We start from the raw sequence: 22796 nt of genomic DNA, 5'->3' as shown, positions 1-22796 counted from the left end.
TGTGGAACTGGAAAGGGTCTGGAAGATGGAGGAATTAACTAGTTTTGTACATGGAGATACAGGGAGACATGAGGAAAGATGGAGGCAATGGTTTGAATTCAAAGCCTTAGATGAATATGACAGAATAAGGAGGAAATCGGAATGAGATGAGACCCCTGGGGTTTTGATGGACAGGAATTAGGAAATGAGGAGAAGTTAAAGTAACAACGAGACGGACTGACCCTTGGGGGGGGGGGGGGGGGGGAGTGAATGGAGGCTTGAATGGTGGGAACTGGCACTTGCGTGTGGGGGGTATAGGAACTTAAGATACGAGAAAGGTCACATAAAAGACACAGTGCTATAAATTAATATCCATGGTGGAAGGTGTGACATTAGAGTGTGAAACAGATCTATAGGGAAGGGGAAGGACACCTGTTGTGCTGGGGGCACGCCGTTCAGTTTTCTGTTGGATTCTCCTGGTGGATTTGCCTGCGGCATGGAGAGGGGCTATTTGGCGGGTGGGTCTGGGAGGGAGTCTGGCGGAGAGTTGTGTGGTGTGTACTTGGCATTATATTGTAAGCGAGTGATAGATCACTGTGTATAGGAAAAATATGGAGACTATTTTCTTCGATTTTTTTTTTTACTGTACTTGTATGCTATTTATATTTGGAAAAATTTGAAATAAAGATATTTAACCTGCTGAGCGGTCTGGACGAGCTCAGCTCGTCCAACACCGCCAGAGGCTGCCGCTCAGGCCCTGCTGGGCCGATTTTCGTAAAATAAAAAGCAGCACACGCAGCCGGCACTTTGCCAGCCGCGTGTGCTGCCTGATCGCCGCCGCTCTGCGGCGATCCGCCGCGAGCAGCGGCGAAAGAGGGTCCCCCCAGCCGCCTGAGCCCAGCGTAGCCGGAACAAAAAGTTCCGGCCAGCGCTAAGGGCTGGATCGGAGGCGGCTGACGTCAGGACGTCGGCTGACGTCGATGACGTCACTCCGCTCGTCGCTATGGCGACGATCTAAGCAAAACAAGGAAGGCCGCTCATTGCGGCCTTCCTTGTTTATTCTGGGCGCCGGAGGCGATCGGAAGAACGCCTCCGGAGCGCCCTCTAGTGGGCTTTCATGCAGCCAACTTTCAGTTGGCTGCATGAAATAGTTTTTTTTTTATTTAAAAAAAACCCTCCCGCAGCCACCCTGGCGATTTAATCAGAACGCCAGGGTGGTTAATAAAAAAAAAAAAAAATAACCAGGGCTGTGGAGTCGTAGCAATTTTGGGTGCCTGGAGTCGGAGTCAGGAAAAAATGCACCGACTCCTAATGAATTTAAACTGTAATTAAAATAGACAATATGATAAAATGTTCTATTTCTCAGATAATATTCATCATAAACAATTTATATATACAGTAATAGCTCTGCTTATTCCACAAAAATGAAATAAACCAATCAAAAAAGTTACTTGTGCTGCAGTCCCTGTATTTTAAAAGTCAGATATACATATCTGATTGTGACTGTACAGTATATATGATGTGTACACAGGAATCTCTTATATATAGTAAATAACATCTACGCTGTAAGAATAAAGCCTGATGTGTAGCTGTGTCACCAATAGAGATGGTCAATGAGATGGAAATAATTCTGCGTTGATGCTGATTTATGCAAATCTATGCGCTCCCTTTGTTCATGAAATAAAATAATTTGATATGTTGTTAAAATTTGGTTTGGTGACTACGAATTAAAGGGCACCTGAGACGCATGAAAATAAAAGTTTTATACATAACTGGGGCTTCCTCCAGCCCCCTTCAGGCTAATCAGTCCCTCGCTGTCCTCCTCCGCCACCTGGAACTTCTGCTATGAGTCCCGGTAATTCAGCCAGTCAGCGCAGTCTGGCCATGTACCGCTTCCACAGCCAGGAGCATTCTGCACCTACGCAATAGTGCTCCGCAGGTGTAGTACATTCCTGGTGGCGGACTTGAAAGAAAGGGGGAGAACCGAGAGCCCGATATGGTGTAGTACATTAATAAGGTGATGTCTGATTGTACTCACAAGGACGGGTCGCTTCCAAGGCAACCACTGGATAAGCAGGAGGGGAGAATTGTAACCTGACCCCGCTCAGGGTTAAGAAGTCGCTCTCTGTAGATAGAAGTAAATGGGGATACACCCCTCCACCCAGGGTGGACTAAACAATTATGTGGTATAACAACAGAGGCGCCAAGTAGAGTAAAATGTGTTAAAATTGTTAAGAAGGGGGAAGTGGGTGGACTCACCTCCCTTCTGAAAAAATGGCCAGACAACGGGCAGGTTACTTAGTTTAAAGTAACATTTATTATGAGCTCCAAAAGTGCAACGCGTTTCACGGGTAACAGTCCCGCTTCTTCAGGCAAACAATTTTTGGAGGGAGTAAAGTCGGGTCAAGAGCCAGATATAGCGCCTCTGGTGGCGGAGTGTGTGCATGTGCACTGCACCCAACTGGCTCAAGTACCTGGACCCATAACAGAAGATCCAGGTGGTAGAGGATGACAGCGAGGGACTGATTAGCCTGAAGGGGGCTGGAGGAAGCCCCAGTAATGTATAAAACTTTCATCTGTCTCAGGTGTACCTTAAGTTACACAGTAGTACTATATTCTACATATGCACTTCCCATAGAGATGCAGGGAATCCACTGAGAATGTTGTGCACATTGAACACAGAGGTGTTGTCTAACACCCATAAACCTGGTACAGATTGTACATGAAGAATGTGTAATAGAGGAAGAATCGCCTTATTCTCCAGCAGAGTACCTGCACATCACTCTTACATGTACCCACAGTTACATTGCCTAGGGCCTGATCCATGTTCAGATTGTGCATGAAGAATGTGTAATAGAGGAAGAATCTCCTCATTCCCTTGCAGAGTACCTGCACATCAGAAGATCAGCTGGATAGCCAGGTAACTGGTATTGTTTAAAATAGAATAAATATGGCAGCCTCCATATCCCTCTCACTTCAGTTGTCTTTTAAAATTCCTAACCGTTGGCAGTTAAGAGATGCATTTTATGTTACATACTTTCAATCAACAATATTGTAATATGCAAATTAGAGGAGTCGGAGTCCGTGGATTTTTGTACCGACTCCACAGCCCTGAAAATAACAGCGCTGTTACACATAAACACGCCCACCTACTCAACAATCACACATGCCGGCCAGTCATACAGACGGGCCCACCAAGGAACCAATGCAGTAAACTGGAAAGCTACATTCCTAAAGCTGCATCTAACTTCCCTGACTTTCCACTTGGGACCGATTCCTCTAAAAAAGCAATAGTTCTCCAGCTCAGATATTCCAATAAAGTTGAGCAGACCATATGGCTGTATAAGTACAAATTGCAGAGCAGCCAGGAACAAGGATGCATAAGCACACAAAGCTGTAACAGCAGCAGCAGTAGCAGCCAGGCTCCACAAAGCAGCATTGTGTCTGGCACATGTACACATGGACCAATCAGTTTCCAGGTCCTAAGCCACCTGTAGATGTGTGTAATGCTGGATACACACGTTGAGATTTCCTGTTCGATTCTCGGGATCGAACGGATCGATTCGATTATTTCCAACATGCTCGATTCGGATTTCGATCGTTTCTGCCATCGATTTGAATATTAAGTATGCCAAATCGACGGCAGAAACGATCGAAATCCGAATCGAGCATGTTGGAAATAATCTAATCGATCCGTTCGATCCCGAGAATCGAACGGGAAATCTCAACGTGTGTATCCAGCATTAAGCTCACAGTGTCCATTGGCTGGTCAGTGTTGGTCTGATGAGGGGCCCCCTATATCACCTCTGTGTCCTCGTTCACCTCATCCTCCTGCATATCCCAGTTATTTGCTGCTGCCACTACAGCTGGCGGTTTCTGTAGCAAGTGACTGTCCCAGTCAAACAGCTGCAGATGGAAGTGTCACAGTCACGCTAGACAGCGTTGGTGGCAGGGAGACAAATGGGCAATCGCCGCACTGCTGTGAGACCAAGGGAACCACCACCATGGCTAGCAGTCTGTGTGCATAGCAAAGCTTGAGTGCAGCCAATCAGCAGTGGGGATAGATCAGAGGGAAGCGGCCAGCAGCGTGGATGGCGGGAGGACGGTGTGCAGACACCAGCTAGTTTATATACAGTACAGACCAAAAGTTTGGACACACCTTCTCATTCAAAGAGTTTTCTTTATTTTCATGACTATCAATATTGTAGATTCTCACTGAAGGCATCCAAACTATGAAGTAACACATGTAGAAGTATAGTACATAACCAAAAAGTGTGAAACAACTGAAAATATGTCATATTCTAGGTTCTTCAAAGTAGCAACCTTTTGCTTTGATTACTGCTTTGCACACTCTTGGCATTCTCTTGATGAGCTTCAAGAGGTAGTCACCTGAAATGGTTTTCACTTCACAGGTGTGCCCTGTCAGGTTTAATACGTGGTATTTCTTGCCTTATAAATGGAGTTGGGAAATCAGTTGCGTTGTGGAGAAGTCAGGTGAATACACAGCTGATAGTGCTACTGAATAGACTGTTAGAATTTGTATTATGGCAAGAAAAAAGCAGCTAAGTAAAGAAAAACGAGTGGCCATCATTACTTTAAGAAATGAAGGTCAGTCAGTTCAAAAAATTGGGAAAACTTTGAAAGTGTCCCCAAGTGCAGTCTCAAAAACCATCAAACGCTACAAAGAAACTGGCTCACATGCGGACCGCCCCAGGAAAGGAAGACCAAGAGTCACCTCTGCTGCGGAGGATAAGTTCATCCTAGTCACTGGCCTCAGAAATCGCAGGTTAACAGTAGCTCAGATTAGAGACCAGGTCAATGCCACACACAGTTCTAGAAGCAGACACATCTCTAGAACAACTGTTAAGAGGAGACTGTGTGAATCAGGCCTTCATAGTACAATATCTGCTAGGAAACCACTGCTAAGTACAGGCAACAAGCAGAAGAGACTTGTTTGGGCTAAAGAACACAAGGAATGGACATTAGACCAGTGGAAATCTGTGCTTTGGTCTGATGAGTCCAAATTTGAGATCTTTGGTTCCAACCACCGTGTCTTTGTGTGATGCAGAAAAGGTGAACGGATGGTCTCTACATGCCTAGTTCCCACCGTGAGACATGGAAGAGGAGTTGTGATGGTGTGTGGGGTGCTTTGCTGGTGACTCTATTGGGTATTTATTCAAAATTGGAGGCATACTGAACCAGCATGGCTACCACAGCATCTTTCAGCGGCATGCTATTCCATCCGGTTTGTGTTTAGTTGGACCATCATTTATTTTTCAACAGGACAAGGACCTCAAACACACCTCCAGGCTGTGTAAGGGCTACTTGACCAGGAAGGAGAGTGATAAGGTGCTGCGCCAGATGACCTGGCCTACACAGTCACCAGACCTAAACCCAATCGAGATGGTTTGGGGTGAGCTGGACCGCAAAGTGAAGGCAAAAGGGCCAACAAGTGCTAAGCATCTCTGGGAACTCCTTCAAGACGCTTGGCAGACCATTTCAGCCGACTACCTCTTGAAGCTCATCAAGAGAATGCCAAGAGTGTGTCTAAACTTTTGGTCTGTACTGTACAGTAGAGACTCGTTATAGTAAACTCTGAAATAGCAAACCTCTGGATATAGTAATCTCCGTCCTCAGGTCCTGATCATGAGGCTGTATGAATATACAATGTACAACCAATCCTAATATAGTAAACTTCTGATATAGTAAGCTTCTTTTCCCGATGCTTTGGAGTTTACTATAAAGGGATTCTATGGTAAAAGTCTCTTCTATGGCAATTTCTTCAAAGGGGATGATCAGGATAGTGACCGGTGTACTATGACCTCCTCATACCTACCAACTTTTTGATATAAGAAAGAGTGACACTCAAGCCACACCCCTGCCACCAGTGGCGGCTCTAGGAATTTTTTTGGGGGGTGCTATGCAGGTGCTGAATAATTTTGAAGGGGGGCTAGGTGTGCCGAAAAATGGGGGCGTGGTCAAAAGAGGGTTGTGGGCAAAAAGAGGGGCGTGGCCAACAAAATAGTGCCGTGGCCATCAAAAAGAGGGGCGTGGCCATCAAAAGAGGGGCATGGTAAAGTACTGGAGTATATTCCAGTGCTATATAAATACATAATGATATGGTAGGATATAAGAGTATGGTCGGATTAGATTGTGAGCTCTTCCGAGAACCTGACTATGCACTCTGTAAAGAGCTTGATAAGATGTTACTGCTATATAAATATAGTATGGACATTACACTGACAGGATAAAGGGGCATACAGACATGCGACTAAAGTCGTTGGTAACGAACGACTAACGATCGTTTATAACGACGATCGATACAAAATAACCGCTAACGATCGTTAAGGGTAACGATCAGCGACTGAAGTCGTTGCAAAATGGAAATCCGTCCTGGCGGATTTTTTGTAACGACGATCGTTAGCAAAAGTACGTGTGTATGCTGATCGTTACAAAAACGATCGTTCGTTAAGTACCGTACATGCGCAGACAGAGAGAGAGAGAGACAGAGAGATGTATATAGATATATGTATATATATATATATATATATATATATATATATGTATATATAGATGTAGATAGATGTATATAGATAGAGATATATCTATCTATATCTCTCTCTCTCTCTGTGTATATATATATATATATATATATATATATATATATATATATATATATATATATATATATATATCTGTACGCAACTTCCTCTTTCCTACTGGCCATTAACAATGACGTTCGTTCCGGGTTCATTGATCTGAATAACGTTTAGCATAATAGATGCGCTGCATCATACGTTCGTCACTTCCGCATCGTTCGTTCGGAAACGATCTGATCGTTTGCCACTTTCAACATCTCTTTACTAACGACCTTTTCATTTCTCTCCTTAATTGATCGTTCGTCGTTGCTTACGAACGATCGTTATCGCATGTCTGTACGTAGCGTAAGAGTGTGAGCCAGCCTAGCCAGGCCCAGTGGGCCTGGCTGGCCCTGGCCCAGGTAGCACCGGCAGGCAATGATGATGACGCAGCAAAAGTGGCCCCAACCCCCCGCCCAATGCCCGCGCTGAACTGGGCCTCCCTCATTCACTCAATGGGACTGGCTCTCCTCTCTCCGACTCCAGACCTCCCCCACTCTCTGTCTCCAGTCCAGGCTATGACTAACGGTCTCTCTCTCGCTGCTCGGCTCTCTCTCCCCTCATGCCCACGGCTCCGCCCTCACCACGTCGACACCACGCAGTGTGCGCAGTTTTATGCTGCCTGGCCGAGTGACGTCACGTCAGCGTGCGCTGCGCATGGAACGTCTGACGTCAATCGCCATGCCACACACAGCAAGGGGGAGCCTGAGCAGAGCACAGCAGCGTGAGTGGCTTGCTAGATCGGCTGAGGCTGGGCTAGTGCCTGGGAAAAGTTAAAGCAACAGAGCGGCGCTGTACGAAGAAAAAAAATTCAAATCAGCACTTGTTTTTTTAGGGTGTGCTAATAGGGTGCTTGGAGGATTTTAGGGGGGGGGGGCTTCAGCACCCAAAGCACCCACCTGGCGCTGCCCCTGCCTGCCACACCCCTAGCCATGCCCCCTGCATATGCCTAGTCACTGATACCATAAAGATTTCAAAAGATAAATATGTTGTTTTTTATTTCAAACCACACTGGTCCATACTATTCTGGTTCATTACCCTTCATATTAACGTTTAAAAATTATCAATTTAAAGAACGGGAATAAAGTTTATAGTCAATAAAACACTTTTTTTCCCCGTAGGAAAATACACATATCTACACAGATCTGTCCATTAGTCCTGAAAGAGGGACACATGAGGAAGGAAGAGAGACAGAGGGACAGGGATTCCAAAGAGGGACAGGGATTCCAAAGAGGGACAGTATGAAGCTATGCCTCCTCTCCTCTGTAACAAAGTATGTTCACCCCGAACTCTGCTCTGCTGAATATATAACAATAATCACACAATTACCTCTTCCAACAACGACTCTCCTCCACTCGTGCAACTTCTCCTCCTTCTGTTACATCACATCCTGTGTATGGATTACTATCTTGTTGACCATGCGTTCCAACTTGGGAGAAGTGAGATCGCCATCTTGTGGGAAATATGCTAACTGCAACCTAATTTTGTCGGAGCAGTGCTTTTCAGCGCTGCTAGCTTTGGGCGCAGCCAGCGCCGCCATAGACTGTAATGGGAATCAGTCTATAGCGGCGCTCAGTGAGGAAGGTCGGCTCCGTCAGAAGACGGAGCCGAAGTTGTTTAAAAAACACAATAATTCGGCCTCCAGCAATCGCTGGAAGCCGAATTATTTCATTCCCCCACTATCCATGTCGGCCTGGAGGGGGAATAGTAATTAAAACGCCCCGGACTTGTGCAGAAGCAGGACCAGCCATTTAACAGCTGGATCCTGCGCCCAAGTCTACCAGCGCCGTATTCAAATGTACGCTAATTTTGTGGACTCACCGGCATTCGGTCAATATTATTATTATTAGTACTAGCAGATTGACCAATATCAGTGCAGTGACAGAGCAGACAATGGTTTTATAATGTAAACAATACTGTTGGACACAGGAGAGTAGAATTGTAAAGGTGCCATACATTAGTCGATTTGTGGCATCGATATCTGGCCCTCAAAAAGGCGTGCAGTGATTCCCGGGTCGTGGTGAGTATTGCAGGCCCACCTGTCCACTGGCTTGCATTCTCCTGTGTCCTACAGCTTTCTGCATTGCCAATGGGGGCACCTGTTCCACATGTACCATCACATGTACTGATGTCCTGTAGCTGCGATGGGGTCACGGGTACAGGTACAGGCACCCCGCTGGCAATGGAGAAAGACATGGGACATAACAGGAAGCATACAAGTGAACAGGTGAGCCTGCAATACTCACCGTCACTACGGCATCCACATATAGATGGGGAGATCTGGGCTTGCAGGCAGAGGTGGCTCCACAGATTTCCAATAGATTTTATGCAGAAATCTGTTGGAAATCTGTTTGTAAGGTGTGGGCAGGTAACAGAACCCTGAAAACAATACTATTGGAAAGTACACAGTTGGGTAGATGTGTGAAGATTTTATTATTATTTAGCAGTGTTCTCCCCAGGATCAATCAGCCGGGCGGAGTGCTCAGGTAAAATAAATTACCGCCCGGCTGATGAGACTGCCTGCCCTGCTGTCACTACATGCCTGGCTCTTTGCTGTCCTCCATCTGTCAGTTAAGCCACGCTCGGTCAATCAGCTTGCCTTTGCCATCACAGGCGTGGCCTAGTGGGAGGAATCCACAGGGCACCCTGTCTATCGTTCGCACTTGTCAGCCAATCTGCGGCCACGGGGAGATTCTGTGTAGCCCTCGACATTTGGGATGACATCAGCTGGCAAGCGGAGGTTAAAGAAAACCTGAACTGTAAATTAAAAGTCAAAATACGCATACTCAAGTCATACTTACCTTCCATGTAGTCTACTCCTCAGTGTCTTTCTCCTGTCCCGCGTCCTGTTTGTTCACTGTGATCAAGGGAATTTTCCGTCCTCCATTTTGAAAATGGCCATTACATTATTAACAGCTTTCTGGTCAGCACACAGTTAAACTGTAACATCGCCCACTTGAGCCATAGGGAAACATGGACATTACCTGGTACACCAGTTTTCCTCTCAGCTATAACTGACAGCAACTGATATTTTACTGACAGCAACTGATATATTTCAGATGTGACAAAATATTGTCAGAACTGGAAGGGATAATTGTCAGAAGAAAATGGTGAGCTTCTGAGAGGTACTGATGGCAAGGTAACTATGTAATGTTCATTTGAAGTTACCTCATGTGTTTATTTTAAATATTTTTACTCAGTACAGGTTCTCTTTAACAAGCTGACGGTGGTGGTTGCTTCTGTTGCTCCTCGGGAGTGCAGCGGTGAATGTATATGGAGCGTAGCCAGGTTGGGGGGCAGATGCCAGGAATGCTCCGAAGTGGAGGAGGGCGCTGGGGATTGTGTAGGGGACTGAGGAACCTCATCTCCGATTCTGAGCCCAGACATGGGGAGAGCGGCTGTGTTGCGGGGAAAGCGAGGCCTCTGCCTGTAATGTGTCACTTGTCACTAGCTCAGCTTCAGCCAGGCTATTAGCAGGCCAGCCAATCACAGCCTCTGCCTGACTTTGTGTAAAGGGGCACTCAACACAGGTGTGTATCTCCAGTCACAGGAGTAGGACTGTATTGTCTCTATGTCACTAGCCCAGCTCCAGCTATCAGTAGGCCAGCCAATCACAACCTCTGCAGTGTTCTCCCAGGCTTGTGAGCACCCGGTTGTCATCTGGTTGCCTACTCATCCTCAAATAAAAATTCCACAGCTAAAAATGTAGTTGCAGTTTGGCTCCTATACCCCTGTCACAATGTGGGGGAAAGTTAACCCTTCAATATGCTTAGACACCATTAAATAAAATTGTTAGGGTCACACACTTTCTAAGGTATACCAAACTTACTTTATTGTTGCATAACTACAAATAGCCCCCCATAAATACTCACAATACCATTACATAGATCCCAAACATTTTAAAACCAGCAATTGCGGAGCCTTTATAGCTGAATGCGTGTAATCAATACAAAGTGATGCAAATATATAGATATAATTTCTCCTGGCCAGGAATAAACTACACCACCATCACATTCGTCCGCGCATACTCCCTCCTTACACACTTGTGCCACAGCTGTTGTAACTGGTGGGGGCCCATCTGTATCAGAGTTATGGTTTCCAGTGCACTATTAATCAGGCAAGATAATGTTCCATTCACTGTATACAGTTCATCTGCCACCGCTTGTAGCCTGGCAGCATAGGTTGATCTCACCCCTCCAGCTGTCAGCTTCTATCCTCGGTATATCCCAGGTCCTTAGTTGGATAGCCGGTCACTCTTGCTCTATCCGCGCTGGGGTCAGCACGACCACCTCACAGCGCTATTCCCGCAAGGTAGAGGACGCCAGCCCGGGATCCCATCAGTGACGTGTGAGAGGGATGCTGCGTCACACGCATCCGCTTCGGCTCCGCCCACCGACGCGTTTCACGTCCTCATTGGACGTTTCATCAGGGTGTGTCCATGCCTCCTTCTGCCCCGTCCTATGTATCCTCCTTGACCCCGCCCCTTGTCTCCGTAACAGTACCATTCACATTGATCTATACAGTGACTTTTCCTGGGGTGGGTTTCATATGGATAGCATATATTCCATGGGGGTTGTTATGCAATAGGCACACATTGACAGTATACAGCAGTATGATGTTCTCAGGGCACAATAAAAATATTATTGCCTTTGCTTTCTTTTTATACACAGTTCCAGAACACGGATGTCGGCACTGGCAGTGTGTGGATTAGACAATGTCCCCATTTTTTTCCTTTTCTGATATGAATGTTTTTTACACAGTTGCTCAAATATATTTAGGCATTCCCTCCATCCTGTCTCAGCAGCACACAGAGATATTTTATATTTAATATGTGTGTGATACACACTTAAAGGCACAGTCCTTATCCATGGCACAATCCATGCACTGCGGTTCCACGTATACCACATGCGCTACCCACAGACATAATTCAATATTGAGGTTCACATTCATCATCTCACATATAGTTAATTAAGAGTGGGGGGGGGGGGGGAAATCACTATATAGTTAATTATATCTATTTGCCCTGAGGAATGGGAAAAGGTCCAATTCTGCATTCAATCCACCCGGAGTTACACTCCCAAGTTTAAAGATCCACATAGCTTCTTTGCAGTAAAGGACCTCATCAAAGTCACCCCTTCTCCCAGAAATTTTTAAACCATAGATTCCCCTAACCGAGGTCCCCCTCAGGCTGTTTTGATGATGATCCCTATAATGGTCATAGATTAATCCTGTTGCCTTCCCACTTGTAATTTTACAGAAGTGTTCCAATACTCTCTCTTTTAATGCTCTTTTTGTTTTACCAATGTATTTTAGACCGCAAGGGCACTGTATCATATATACAACTTTTTTCGTGTCACAATTAATAAAAGATCTGATAGTATATTCCTTTTCGCCCTTGCTGTCAAAAAATACCCTGGTATTTTCCACATATGGACACATTTTGCACTTAGAACATTTAAACATGCCTGTAGGTTTTCTCTGATCAAGCCATGTAGATGGATTTCTCTGTAGTTCACTATGTACCAAGCGGTCCCTCAAATTAGGCGCCCGCCTTGCTGTTAAGAGTGGTCTTGGCCCTACAATTTTTGCTACTTCTCCATCTGAGGTCAAAATAGGCCAGAACTTATTCAGAAGTTCACGCAAGTTACCCCAATGGGCTCCAAAACCGGTTATCAGGCGCATATGTCCCTCCCCCTCCGCCCTCCGCGGCATCCCTCCGGGGGCCAGCAATTTTTGCCGGTCCTGGCTCCATGCCCTCTTCAGCGCTTTACGTAGTACCGAGTGTGCATAACCACGTTCACGGAATCTTTGATACATCATCCGAGCTTCCTGTCTGAAGTCATCGTCCCTCCCACAATTCCTCCTAAGACGGAGGAACTGTCCATAGGGAATTCCCTTCTTTAGGGACTGTGGATGATGACTCCCTGCATGCAATACCGTATTGCCTGCTGTGGGTTTGCGAAAGGACATTGTGACCACCCTCTTTCCCTCAATCTTCAGCATGAGGTCCAAAAATGGAATCTCCATACCCGAAGAGAAGGTCAAACGGATATTTTTACCGTTGATATTGAGTTTGGCCACAAACTGCTCCAATTCACATTGGGTGCCCCTCCACACCATTAAGACGTCGTCTATGAATCTAATCCAGAGGGCGACGTGTGCACCATATTCCTGGCTGGGGAACACTTGCTCCCTCTCCCAGAGTCCCAAATGCAAGCAAGCATAGGCTGGTGCACACGACGCCCCCATCGACGTTCCGCGTAGTTGCTGGTAATAGCACCCATCAAAAATAAAGCAATTCCGCGTTAAAATTAATCTCATCGCCTCAACAATGAAGGCATTGTGAGCCAGAGCGGAGGGATGCCGCTCGCGGAGGAAGAAGGACATTGCCCGGAGGCCCTCCTCATGCGGGATCGACGTGTAGAGAGACTCAACATCGATCCCCACAAGGAGGGACCCCGGGGGCACCTCAAAACCGGCAAGGACACCCAGGACATCACGTGTATCTTGAACATATGAAGGCAGGTCCTGCACCAATGGACGTGTTTTCCTATCAACATATTGACCTAGCCGTTGGGTGGGACTACCCACCGCGGACACGATTGGTCGTCCGGGTGGGTTAGACATAGACTTATGAACTTTTGGAATCGTGTAAATAGTTGGTATATTATAGGTAGTTACAGTGAGGAATTCATATTCTTTGGTGGTAAGTATTCCCTCATGTAGTCCCTCATCAATTAGGCTATTGACCTGATTTTTAATTACAGGAAACGGATTTTCGCGAAGTTTTCGATATGTATTTACATCATTTAATTGTCTCTCAATCTCTTTTACATAATTCTCCTCATCCATAAGAACAACATTTCCCCCTTTGTCACTAGGTTTAATAACCAGCTTAGGGGCTTTTTGTAATTCTTCCAAGGCTATTTTTTCCTGAGAAGTTAAATTATTGTCCCCCTTGGAAGGGAAAAGTTTTAAATTCCATAACTCTCGTTCAATTGTGTTTAGGAATACATGTACATTTCTATTTTGCGATAGGGGGGGCATGAATGTTGACTTTGCCCGTAGATTCGTAGCTAGGGGCGGAGAATCGGAGATAACAGGGGAAATGTTGTTCATATCAAGGTCTAAGACCACTCTTAACAGCAAGGCGGGCGCCTAATTTGAGGGACCGCTTGGTACATAGTGAACTACAGAGAAATCCATCTACATGGCTTGATCAGAGAAAACCTACAGGCATGTTTAAATGTTCTAAGTGCAAAATGTGTCCATATGTGGAAAATACCAGGGTATTTTTTGACAGCAAGGGCGAAAAGGAATATACTATCAGATCTTTTATTAATTGTGACACGAAAAAAGTTGTATATATGATACAGTGCCCTTGCGGTCTAAAATACATTGGTAAAACAAAAAGAGCATTAAAAGAGAGAGTATTGGAACACTTCTGTAAAATTACAAGTGGGAAGGCAACAGGATTAATCTATGACCATTATAGGGATCATCATCAAAACAGCCTGAGGGGGACCTCGGTTAGGGGAATCTATGGTTTAAAAATTTCTGGGAGAAGGGGTGACTTTGATGAGGTCCTTTACTGCAAAGAAGCTATGTGGATCTTTAAACTTGGGAGTGTAACTCCGGGTGGATTGAATGCAGAATTGGACCTTTCCCCATTCCTCAGGGCAAATAGATATAATTAACTATATAGTGATTTCCCCCCCCCCCCCCCCCCCACTCTTAATTAACTATATGTGAGATGATGAATGTGAACCTCAATATTGAATTATGTCTGTGGGTAGCGCATGTGGTATACGTGGAACCGCAGTGCATGGATTGTGCCATGGATAAGGACTGTGCCTTTAAGTGTGTATCACACACATATTAAATATAAAATATCTCTGTGTGCTGCTGAGACAGGATGGAGGGAATGCCTAAATATATTTGAGCAACTGTGTAAAAAACATTCATATCAGAAAAGGAAAAAAATGGGGACATTGTCTAATCCACACACTGCCAGTGCCGACATCCGTGTTCTGGAACTGTGTATAAAAAGAAAGCAAAGGCAATAATATTTTTATTGTGCCCTGAGAACATCATACTGCTGTATACTGTCAATGTGTGCCTATTGCATAACAACCCCCATGGAATATATGCTATCCATATGAAACCCACCCCAGGAAAAGTCACTGTATAGATCAATGTGAATGGTACTGTTACGGAGACAAGGGGCGGGGTCAAGGAGGATACATAGGACGGGGCAGAAGGAGGCATGGACACACCCTGATGAAACGTCCAATGAGGACGTGAAACGCGTCGGTGGGCGGAGCCGAAGCGGATGCGTGTGACGCAGCATCCCTCTCACACGTCACTGATGGGATCCCGGGCTGGCGTCCTCTACCTTGCGGGAATAGCGCTGTGAGGTGGTCGTGCTGACCCCAGCGCGGATAGAGCAAGAGTGACCGGCTATCCAACTAAGGACCTGGGATATACCGAGGATAGAAGCTGACAGCTGGAGGGGTGAGATCAACCTATGCTGCCAGGCTACAAGCGGTGGCAGATGAACTGTATACAGTGAATGCTGTATGCTGCCAGTGCGGCACAGTGCTCCTCCAATCCATGCTGGGAGCTGTAATCAATAGGAATGTCATCTGATATCTACATATAGAAGCTTAGGGGAGACAGAAGGGTGGAGCTTCTGTTGGCAGGGGGTGTGGTTGGTGATATCAGTGTGTGACTAATATATTGGTAGTGGGGCCATTTTAAGAGGCTGACAAGGCAGGTCATCACGCAGGGCAACGTACAAGAGGGAGAGAAACAGGAAGGCCCATGCAGAGACAAGCAGAGGGGGTAAAATAACCATATGCAAGTTTAAATGATTTTCAAACATTCCTGTATGTTTTACATTAACTTAGATATTTTTTAAGGCTTTTTTTTAATTTATTTTTTAATCTGCAATCTCAGTGTAATAGATTTCACTATGAAATGTTCAAATAACTACAAAAAAAAAACCCTAAACACTCCCCCGGGGTGCATGTGCTACATACTGAGCCTTAACAGATGGCAAACAGCTGGGTAATCTCTGAAAGTAACAGCCACCCCCAGACATCTGCCCCTGCTGCCTCCAGCATGTCCCGGCTGTTACAGGCACAGTGTGTGCTGCTGAGGCACTTCTGCTATCCCAGCCACCTGCCCCTGCTGCCTCCAACATGTCCCGGCTGTTACAGGCAGTGTGTGCTGCTGAGGCACTTCTGCTATCCCAGCCACCTGCCCCTTCTGCCTCCAGCATGTCCCGGCTGTTACAGGCACAGTGTGTGCTGTTAAGGCTCTGCCCTTCTGCTATCCCAGCCATCTGCCCCTGCTGCCTCCAGCATGTCCCGGCTGTTACAGGCACAGTGTGTGCTGCTGAGGCTCTGCACTTCTGCTATCCCAGCCACCTGCCCCTGCTGCCTCCAGCATGTCCCGGCTGTTACAGGCACAGTGTGTGCTCCTGAGGCTCTGCACTTCTGCTATCCCAGCCATCTGCCCCTGCTGCCTCCAGCATGTCCCGGCTGTTACAGGCACAGTGTGTGCTGCTGAGGCTCTGCACTTCTGCTATCCCAGCCATTTGCCCCTGCTGCCTCCAGCATGTCCCAGCTGTTACTGGCACAGTGTGTGCTGCTGAGGCACTTCTGCTATCCCAGCCCCCTGCCCCTGCTGCCTCCAGCATGTCCCGGCTTTTACTGGCACAGTGTGTGCTGCTGAGGCACTTCTGCTATCCCAGCCCCCTGCCCCTGCTGCCTCCTGCATGTCCCGGCTGTTACTGGCACAGTGTGTGCTGCTGAGGCACTTCTGCTATCCCAGCCACCTGCCCCTGCTGCCTCCAGCATGTCCCGGCTGTTACTGGCACAGTGTGTGCTGCTGAGGCACTTCTGCTATCCTAGCCACCTGCCCCTGCTGCCTCCAGCATGTCCCGGCTGTTACTGGCACAGTGTGTGCTGCTGAGGCACTTCTGCTATCCCAGCCAGCTGCCCCTGCTGCCTCCAGCATGTCCCGGCTGTTACTGGCACAGTGTGTGCTCCTGAGGCACTTCTGCCACCCCAGCCATCTGCCCCAGCTGCCTCCAGCATGTCCCGGCTGTTACTGGCACAGTGTGTGCTGCTGAGGCACTTCTGCTATCCCAGCCAGCTGCCCCTGCTGCCTCCAGCATGTCCCGGCTGTTACTGGCACAGTGTGTGCTCCTGAGGCACTTCTGCCACCCCAGCCATCTGCCCCAGCTGCCTCCAGCATGTCCCGGCTGTTACAGGCACAGTGTGTGCTCCTGAGGCTCTGCACTTCTGCTATCCCAGCCATCTGCCCCTGCTGCCTCCAGCATGCCCCAGCTGTTACAGGCACAGTGTGTGCTGCTGAGGCTCTGCACTTCTGCTATCCCAGCCATTTGCCCCTGCTGCCTCCAGCATGTCCCGGCTGTTACTGGCACAGTGTGTGCTGCTGAGGCACTTCTGCTATCCCAGCCCCCTGCCCCTGCTGCCTCCAGCATGTCCCGGCTTTTACTGGCACAGTGTGTGCTGCTGAGGCACTTCTGCTATCCCAGCCATCTGCCCCTGCTGCCTCCTGCATGTCCCGGCTGTTACTGGCACAGTGTGTGCTGCTGAGGCACTTCTGCTATCCCAGCCACCTGCCCCTGCTGCCTCCAGCATGTCCCGGCTGTTACTGGCACAGTGTGTGCTGCTGAGGCACTTCTGCTATCCTAGCCACCTGCCCCTGCTGCCTCCAGCATGTCCCGGCTGTTACTGGCACAGTGTGTGCTGCTGAGGCACTTCTGCTATCCCAGCCAGCTGCCCCTGCTGCCTCCAGCATGTCCCGGCTGTTACTGGCACAGTGTGTGCTCCTGAGGCACTTCTGCCACCCCAGCCATCTGCCCCAGCTGCCTCCAGCATGTCCTGGCTGTTACTGGCACAGTGTGTGCTGCTGAGGCACTTCTGCTATCCCAGCAATCTGCCTCTGCTGCCTCCAGCATGCTATCCCAGCCACCTGCCCCTGCTGCCTCCAGCATGTCCCGGCTGTTACTGGTACAGTGTGTGCTGCTGAGACACTTCTGCTGTCCCAGCCATCTGCCCCTGCTGCCTCCAGCATGTCCTGGCTGTTACATGCACAGTGTGTGCTGCTGAGGCTCTGCACTTCTGCTATCCCGCCCATCTTCCCCTGCTGCCTCCAGCATGTCCCGACTGTTACAGGCACAGTGTGTGCTGCTGAGGCTCTGCACTTCTGCTATCCCAGCCATCTGCCCCTGCTGCCTCCAGCATGTCCCGGCTTTTACTGGCACAGTGTGTGCTGCTGAGGCACTTCTGCTATCCCAGCCATCTGCCCCTGCTGCCTCCAGCATGTCCTGGCTGTTACATGCACAGTGTGTGCTGCTGAGGCTCTGCACTTCTGCTATCCCGCCCATCTTCCCCTGCTGCCTCCAGCATGTCCCGACTGTTACAGGCACAGTGTGTGCTGCTGAGGCTCTGCACTTCTGCTATCCCAGCCATCTGCCCCTGCTGCCTCCAGCATGTCCCGGCTGTTACTGGCACAGTGTGTGCTGCTGAGGCTCTGCACTTTTGCTATCCAAGCCATCTGGTAGTGTGTGAAGGGTAGTGTGAAGGTCGGTAGTGTGTGAAGTGGTAGTGTGTGAAGGGTAGTGTGAAGGTCGGTAGTGTGTAAAGTGGTAGTGTGTGAAGGGTAGTGTGAAGGTCGGCAATGGCACCCGGTATTTTATGGCAGAATCTTGTGGAGTGGATGGAGGTGAAGGGAGGTCACCCTGTTGGGATGGGGAACAAGCCTGTGTCTTAATGTCCCTTCCACCACCTGCTCCACCTGGCGGAGGTCTCCTGGCTGCACAAAGGCAGCTCTGACAGCTGCTCACAGGGAGCCATGTACTGACATATAACCATGTTTGTGTGACCATATTATAAATAGCATTCCAGATTAAGCTGTCAGCTGCCTCTGCATAAGTACAGGGATTGTCCATAGTCTTGTTAAAAAATAGGGATTCCTAGTTAGATACTGCAGAAACTTGGCAATCTAATTAACTGGTTATCAGCGTAATACTGTATCTGGCCAATCCTACACTAGCTGGCAGCATGCCTTTGTACTATGCCCAGAGATTGAAGGTCCACACCAACCTCCTGTCATGCCCTAAACAGTACTGCCCAACTTTGTGGACACGCTCCCAGAAGTCTTGCTCTAAGAGGGTAGAGCAGCAATGTCCAGGCTTTGAGCGTCAGAGAGAGACGGACATGGCAGAAATAGTGAGAGGAAGTGGAGTGACACAGCAAACAGACTGGCCACAGCTCTCAAGGGCCGGATGCAGCATGCGGGCCACCATTTGGACAGCACGGCCCTAACTGACAGCTGTTTGGTCTGAGCACGGCACGTGGCACAGGTACAGAGGCATTTTACTATGTAGAGAAGTCACCAGATAACTTTGTGCATTCAGCTCAAACCTCTTCATGTTTGCTGAATACAAAACAAATACACAGAGAGAGGGAAATCTCCTTTCCTCAGATCAGTCTGGGTGAATGGGAGCTCCTAATATCCCCACATCTGCAGCTCACAGCAGGAATAGTCCCACCTGCCTGAAATATGGAGCTTCTAGAGGTTCTGAGAACTGATAATCATCCCTGCAGCCCATTATAGAACCAGGGCTGTGGAGTCGGTCCAAAAATCCACCGACTCCGACTCCTCAGTTTAGGATTCCACCGACTCCGACTCCACGACTCCGACTCCTCTAATTTGCATATTACAATTTTGTTGATTAAAAGTATGTAACATGAAATTCGTCTCATAACTGCCAACGCTTAGGAATTTTACAAGACAACTGAAGTGAGAAGGATATGTAGACTACTATATTTATTCCCTTTAGACTAAAACTAGTCCTTGGTAAGAGTACTTGTAAAAGGTACAAACCGGAACAAAGAACATCTATCAGGCCCTAGGCAATGTAAGTGTGGGTACATGTAAGAATGATGTGCAGGTACTCTGCAGGGGAATGAGGAGATTGTAAACAGACAACACCTCTGTGTTCAATGTGCACAGCATTCTCAGTGGATTCCCTGCAGCTCTGTGAGGAGTGCATATGTAGAGTATAGTACTACTGTGTAACAAAGTAAACCTGAGACAGATGAAATTAAAGTTTTATACATACCTGGGGCTTCCTCCAGCCGCCTTCAGGATAATCAGTCCCTCGTTGTCCTCCTCCACCACCTGGATCTTCTGCTATGAGTCCAGGTACTTGAGCCAGTCTGGCGTAGTGCGCATGAACACACTCCACCGCTAGGAGCATACTACACCTGTGCAGCACTATTGCGCAGGTGCAGAATGTTCCTGGCTGTGGGAGTGGCATGCGGCCGGACTGCGCTGACTGGCTGAATTACCAGGACTCATAGCAGAAGATCCGGGTGGTGGAGGACAGTGAGGGACTGATTAGCCTGAAGGGGGCTGGAGGAAGCCCCAGGTATGTATAAAACTTTACTTTTCATCCGTCTCAGGTACCCTTTAATTTGTAGTCACCAAACCAAATTTTAATAACATATCAAATTATTTGATTTCATCAGCAAAGGGAGTGCATACATTTGCATAAATCAGCATCAGTGCAGAATTATTTCCATCTCATTGACCATCTCTATTAGTGACACAGCTACACATCAGGCTTTATTCTTACAGCATAGATGTTATTTAGTATATATAAGAGATTCCTGTGTACACATCATATATACAGTCACAATCAGATATGTATATCTGACCTTAAAAATACGGGGACTGCTTTATTGAAGCAGCACAAGTAACTAATTTTGATTGGTTTATTTCATTTTTGTGGACTAAGCACAGCTATTACTGTATATATACATTATTTTTAATGACTATTATCTGAGAAATAGAACATTTTATCATATTTTCTATTTTAATTACAGTTACAAATTCATTAGGAGTTGGAGTCGGTGCATTTTTTCCCGACTCCGACTCCAGGCACCCAAAATTGCCTGACTCCACGACTCCGACTCCACAGCCCTGTATAGAACTGGGGTATTTCTGATCTATTCAGCACCCTCTGTTGTGTCCTCCATGAATAGGTCTGTGTGAGATCTCTGATGTGACCCCAAATGTGATTTATGCTGCCACCATTTCCCACACTCTGCTCATCACTCCTCACTGGAGTAAATTCTCTTCTGCATAGAATGTCAGATATCTGCCTGAAGGATGGCCAAGACTTTTCCTGCAATCAGCACAAGTGTCAGACAGGACACCTAGAATGTTTCCCACACTCAGTAAATGAAAAAAGGCCTCTCTTTTTTATCAACTGTATTTTTATTTTTTTATTATTACATTTTTCACTTTACATTAACTACTTACTGCAGCAGGTGCAGTATAATTACGTCCTGGGAAACTTCACTTGAAGTCCCAGGGCTGTAAATAGTCGTCTTCAGCTGCAGGCAGCTGCCGCAGGTTCTCGTCACCGCCCTTTAGCAGGGAGATGAATGGTAACACAGAATGGGGGGTTAATAATAATAGAGTACGTCCTACCATTACACACCATAATATATCACACACCAATGTTCTGGCTGGTTGTAATCTGAGCACAGGGGGAAGCTGAGAGATGCGTCCCTGTGCTAGGTAAACTAGGGGAATACAACAAATGCAGAGTGAAAAACAATGCAATCGGGACTGCTCAGGAGTCATTAAGGGTCCGACATAACAGAGAAGTCGCTGTACTCACAATACATGAGCAAATGATCATTGGACTAAGCAGTCATTATTGGCCGCTTGAGCCAAATGACTGCTTAGTAAAATTTCATGTAGTGTGTATGTACAGCCAGATTTTATGTAGTGTTTGTACAGCCACATTTTATGTAGTGTGTACATAGCGTAAAGGGACCAAGGCTGAAAAATGATGTCTGGAAGAGCCTATAATGCAAGGCTCTGTGTTAGCGCTGCAAGCATCAGCAGGTGCTAGGGTTTGATCACCCATAAATCATTATTTGTCAGAAACTTCAACCCTCTCGACTGGCTGAAGTGTTTCCAAAGCCCTGTGGTCACTCCTGCTTGTGTTGCCATGGCCACCCCCAGCCACTTTATTAGGCTGCAGCTGTGAGCTAGGGGCGGGCCATGGCAAGGCAGGTGATGATACAGAACACTGCAGGTTTTGCTAAGGGGGGGTTGGCGAAGCTTTAGACATGTCAAGCTAGGTACACACGATACTATTTTCTTGATTATTTCCAACATGACCGATGTGAATTTTGATCGATTTTCTGATTGATTTGCATAAAAGTGAACAAAAATCGATCGGAAAATCGATTGAAATTCAAATTGGTCTTGAAAAAATTCGATCTGGCAGGTAAATCTGCCAGCAGGAAATTGTATGGTGTGTACCTAGCATAATGGCTTACGGGCAAGCAGGTGAGTTATTAAACCTAGCACTCATCTTAGCCTTAATGTTTTATCTTTTTCAACCATGGTATTCCTCAGGAGTGTGTGTGGGTCTCAGGAGGCGGAGCAAGGGAATTGGCCACACTTGTACAATGCACAAATCCACTTCTAGCAACAAGGTTTGACAGATCAAGCAATATTTAACATGTGAATCAGATTACATAACGTATTTACTGGAATGCCGGTGCCCCCTACAATATGTGGGCCGCACTGAGCAAGCGTTACACAAACACACCAACAAACAGAGAAAACATTAAGAAAGGCTTCTCAAAACACATTGGCCTCAATTCACTAAGGGCTCTTTCACATCAGAGCTTGCGTTGGAGAATGCTCAAAGCATACGTTTTGTTGTATGCCTTTTACTGCGTTTTGATATGCGTTGCACTGCAGTGAGTGTGCGTTTTTAATCCGTTTTCAATGCGTTACTGCACATAGAAAAACGCAGGTAATTTTTTTTTCTTTTAGTTGTCAACTTTCTACATTGTTCCTCTGTTGCATTCTGGGACTGATTGCCTGCGTTAACGGATTAAAAACGCGCATAGTGTGCGTTTTACATTGACTAACATTGTAACGCATAAAGCTAGCGTTAGCCAAAAAACTGCGCCTGGGTGCAGTGGAACGCAACGCACAAAAAGGCTGCGTTATATGTGAAAGCTAAAATGAAAGTCAATGGACTTTCATTTCACCTTGGGTAACGCAAACTTTATCCTTTGCGTTGAAACGCAGAAAATCTGCCCT

At 47.0% G+C, this 22796-nt stretch overlaps 1 pseudogene; it reads right to left on the bottom strand.

The window, feature by feature from the left end:
- Positions 1-22796, bottom strand: part of LOC137537119 (uncharacterized) — a 163115-nt pseudogene that overhangs the window by 42357 nt on the left and 97962 nt on the right.

This window comes from Hyperolius riggenbachi, chromosome 10 (assembly GCF_040937935.1).
Source record: "Hyperolius riggenbachi isolate aHypRig1 chromosome 10, aHypRig1.pri, whole genome shotgun sequence".
NCBI classification, from domain to species: domain Eukaryota; kingdom Metazoa; phylum Chordata; class Amphibia; order Anura; family Hyperoliidae; genus Hyperolius; species Hyperolius riggenbachi.
This window is presented reverse-complemented; position numbering and strand designations above follow the sequence as displayed.